Genomic DNA, 4,978 nt, shown 5'->3' with positions numbered 1-4,978 from the left:
TTGTTGTATTTTATTTGATTATTTCTTTTAACCCCATTTAAGTAAATTAATAATTGCTTCATTTTTCATTTGTAGGCAGACCCTGGCAATAGCCGGGATTTATGCCAGGAGGAAGAAGATTTTTCATTTATAATATAAATCTATACTAATGTTATGAAGATGACGAAGTTGAACTAATTAAACTCCTAAACTACTGATTAGAATTGAAAAAAAATTTTGCGTTACATCACGGTAGGTTCCTTCTGCCTACCCTTTAGCATGTGGGATACAGCGTGAAGCTAAAAAAAACTTAGTAATTTCCATTTATTCTTTTCTGTTTTTTGATTATTGATTATGCCGTTAGAATGTACGAGTTGAGCATTATAATCACTTTGTCAATATCACATTGTGTGTGTGTGTAGTACAGTATGTCGATTGGACTATGAGGACGAAGCCGCAGGTATTAACTAGTGAATGAAGCCAAATATAACGAAAGTATATTTTAATTAATTTTAAAAACACATTTTTACAAATCCTAAACCTTTATCTGTCAAATTATGGCTATTCAGAGTTTACAACAATGTAAATCTACTGTAAAAATAGTATGAAAATCAAATCTTGTCTTAACTTTAGGACATTAGATGTTAAAAAATTCAGTACTAGAATTAAATGTTCATACAAATTATTACGAAATGCTTAGACTCCAAGCCAAAAGTCCTTGTGATGTTGCTTTTATTAGAATGGTACAAAAAAAACCATAAATTCACATGTATTTATAATGTTTTATAACTAAATAAATTAAATATAATATTAAAAGTACAAAAAAGTCGGTAATTCATTACATATTACAAAAGAAAAACTAAAATAAGTTACATAGAAATTTACTTGGATTAGTAATCGCTCTGTTTGTTTAGTTAACACCGCTAAACAAGTAAATAAATGGCGGCATGTCCTTTTATTTAGCTTTAACAAGTTGCCCTTTAATATGCAACCTGTATCATAATGGACTTGATAATCAATCACTGTAAACATCGGCGCTAGCCTTTTCCTAAGTTTAGTTTTGCTGCGAAACTCGCGGCTGTCAGTTTTCCCGCCTTTTTGTTTTTTTTTTATGTGCGTCAAGTGTTAGTTTTTTTGGGGCGTGTTAATAAAGGTAAATATCTATTATATAATATAAAAATATTATATAATAATAATAATTTAAATTAAATTAACATATATTTAATTTAGACAAAATTATTTGTTTCGAGAAGATTTCTGTTGTAATTTAATGTTTAAAACTTGTTTCTTGGAACTTGTTATGCATGTTGTTTTTATTGTTCCTATGATGAGTGCTAATTTAGATACTAAAAATGTAAACGAATATTTGAAAAAAATGCTTGTTTATGTTACACATTATTTTTTAAAATAAAATAAAACGTAATAAATACTAACTTAACTTAGCTTCACGCTTTTCCCTAGCGGTATAGTCAGAGAGAACGGAGCGCCAAACGCTATGGTAACGTAATAAATAATAAATATAGTCCTTCCTAAAAAAATATTTATTTTATAAAAAAAAATATTTTTATATTTTAAATATGTGTGGTATAAGGAGAATATTTTTTATTTTCCCTTAAGTTATATCGTGACTTTAAGTTTAAATTAAAAATTGATAAAATAATTTAAATTGACGAAGAAAATAACTACTGGTCGAATACTTTGCAAAAACAGAATATTTATTAATAATGTGTTTTATTGATCTTTTCTCACAATTATTTTATTTAAAAAGCCATTTATTTCAGCAAATTTATTTGCACGTATTTATAAACGTTTGATTTTTAAATATTGAGACAAATGCAAATGTATACTTACGTACTATTATGCAACGCTATTCAAGACACTTATTACATACTTTTTGATTTTCGCGATTTTAAAATAATTTATATAAATAACCTTTTTGGAAGTAAAACTTTACGTACGCTTGACTAAAGAAGTAAACTGGTGAATGCTCATTTTCTTTCTCTTTTTCTCTTAAAGCCAGTCATATTTTTCAATAGAAAAAATAATCCAATATAGATGAAGCTAAAGGAATTTTACTTCAGCCATGTGTCTCACTTGTTTTTTTAGCTTCAAGACAGGCAGAGGGAACATAGGAATAATACACTCGGACACTAATATATTAATACATTCGGTTCGCCATTAAGAGACTTCCATTTCCCATTTCCGAAGAAATTTTCGAGGTACCTACTGCATGTTAGTGGCGAAGTAGTAAGCCACGCGTTACCGCGTTACCAGGGCGAGATAATAAAAATACTAAATATTTCATTCCCCGAGTGGGAATCGAACCAGTAATAATAATCATAGCGTCAACAGTCGTACGCTTGTGCCACTTCGCCACGACTGCATCGTAATAGAACTGTTAAACCGGTTAAATTATCTCATATATTTGAATATTAAATATTTGGAAACCCGTTGTTTCGAATACTTTGCAGTAGTCTGTGGCTATAGATAGATCTGAATAATATTCAAATATATTTACAATTATTCTAGTTAAAAAGTTTCGTTTAAAAATGTCCTCCTTGCACTATCTCGATTTCGGAAGGTAAGTGGAGAAAGTAGAGTCTAATACAAGAAAACGTAAATCTAAATAATATATAAAAAAAACCAAAGAAACACACCAAGTGATAAAAGTACTATAGGATGTGCTTGGAGCTATCTAGGGTCCGGTCCGGTTTTCTAGTAACCTCGGAAAACTTCCAATATTTTGATCCCGGCTTTATGACTACACCAGCTCGTTAATACTGTTAACACAGTATTGTATTGTCGCCTAAGCTAGGTACGACTTCTAAATTCAGATTGATTTTATTATATAATATTTTATTATATAAGATTTTATTATATAATTAATTTGAGGATTGTTAAGTCCCACCTAATAAAAGCGAGTGAAAAAGAGATCATTAACGTTACATAGATGTGAAATTAAAATTGTGAAACTAAATCTCAAATGGGGATAATTATGAGCTGTAGATTCGCAACTCTGTCTCGTTTGCCTTACCTCTATTAGATCGCCGAAATAAATTTATATACAATGGACTTTCGATAGAAAAAGGTTTAATTGGAATAAAAATGTAGGCGGAACAGTCGAAAGACTTAATTAAAAACGTATATAATGCAGATGGCATATATTTTTGCCCTAAGGAAGGTCACATGCAAATCGTGACAGGTACGAAGAAGACATTAACATTGGATGAGCAATAAATTCAAATGAGTAATAAAATAACAATTCTTATTAAAATTACAGTACGAATAACCAGGTTAATATAGGCCAGTTATAAACCAATTAATAAAAGTGAGATAACGCGGTAACTTGAGTTCCGTCAATCAAAAATCGAAAATTATGCAAAAGTGGAGAATATTCACCCGAAGTTTCCTCGGCCTCCTTCCCTGCGACGGGCGGGATACAATATGAAGCTATTTTACTGTGTTTTAACAAATACTTTTCTTGTTCTCTCGGCCGAACCCTCGTGGGATGGATGTGTGAGAACAAAAAAACTATAAATTTTCAACTAAATTACACATGAGCATGTAAATAGATTACTTTCAATATAATTAAATAGTCCATTAACTGAAAACTAATCTACATTACCAGGATATTTACAAAATGTACTGGACAGCTTGTTCTTTACAAAGCTATCCCCTTGATGGCACCATTAGGGATATTAGTGGAATTTTACTTGTAAAGAAATTACTAAAGTGCTTTTTGTTGTAACTTTTAGACATTGTAGTGTAATCTCTTGGCATACGCCACTCGTGTTAGCTGCTAAAGAGAAGGTGAAATAAAAATTTTATTTTATTTATTTTTATTTAATATGCGCATTTAATTTATTTTTTGTTAAATATTTTGTATTTTTTTTTGGTACTTTGAGCATTTTTACGCTTTTTTTCGCTTAATTTTAGATTCATTGCGTGTTGAGTGGTGGAATTTAACTGTACATTTTGCATACTAAGGAAATAATTAGGTAAATATATTCATTTCCCTAAGGGAAATGAATATTATGGTAATCGAACTTTCAACTATCACGTTTACAGTCAGAACCATCCCACTGCTCCGCATTGGCCTCTATTTACTTTTTTAACAGATAGTCCCTTTATCAAAGATGATAGGCATCAACTTCCAGTTATCTTTTATATTTGATCGCGGAAGCGTACCTATATGTGATAACAGTGATGTTTTAACCAAATAATAAATTAAAATCTGGGAATTTTACCATCTTTCATACATTTTCAACATTCATTTTATTGAGAGAAGTGGAATTAAATTACGAAAGAACATACAAAACTTATATTTTTACAAAATTAATAAGTAATAATTACAAAACTTAAATTTGTTATTTATTCTATATTCAACATTACATTAAATTACATACTATTGGTAACAGCTGTTTACATTTACATTTAAATATTAGTTATTTAATTATTAGGGCACAACATATGCGATATAGTTATACAAACGTTAGAGACTGAGGTCCCAGGGCCCCCAAACCTACGTTCTGAATGAGTCAGACCTGTTTACGGAAAATTCTTTCAAATTCATGACAACGAGACCTATAAAAATTGACAAACTTAAGTTTGCTGGCGTTTGCTCTCATTTTGTATATGAACTATATAAGTTACTTCTGGTTTTTTCTGCAATATATGTACGTGTTTCAATTTTTCGAAAATTTTCCTTTAGCGTCCATGGTCTACTGACCATACTGTGTGACTGCTTAATAGATTTAATTATTATAATTTAAATTTCATACCATATGCGGCAAAAATAAACCATATAAACGATGCAATAACTCTCCTATCTTTCGATTGAATATTATTTATATTATTCTGGGTTCCTAGGGACTATATCTAGGTCTAGATGTTTAACATTAATATCTCCACGCGTTCTAGAGAAAAAATAAATTAACAGACGGATAGTTACGACGGATAAAAAAGTTACCCTAAAGAGGTTCGCTTTTTTATTTTGAGG

The 4,978-nt window shown here is 30.0% G+C and overlaps 1 protein-coding gene across 1 annotated transcript in view; it reads left to right on the top strand.

Moving 5' to 3' along the window:
* Positions 1 to 975: 975 nt before the first annotated feature.
* fusl (transmembrane protein fuseless) overlaps positions 976 to 4,978 on the top strand; it is a 28,059-nt gene continuing 24,056 nt past the window's right edge. The window contains exon 1 of the mRNA XM_085203071.1: positions 976 to 1,132. The gene's annotated coding sequence lies outside the window, so the exon portion shown is untranslated. The remainder of the gene's footprint in view (positions 1,133 to 4,978) is intronic.

Source organism: Heliconius melpomene, chromosome 19 (assembly GCF_056956725.1).
Source record: "Heliconius melpomene rosina isolate 202511_hmr_F chromosome 19, ASM5695672v1, whole genome shotgun sequence".
Taxonomy (NCBI): Eukaryota; Metazoa; Arthropoda; class Insecta; order Lepidoptera; family Nymphalidae; genus Heliconius; species Heliconius melpomene.
This window is presented reverse-complemented; position numbering and strand designations above follow the sequence as displayed.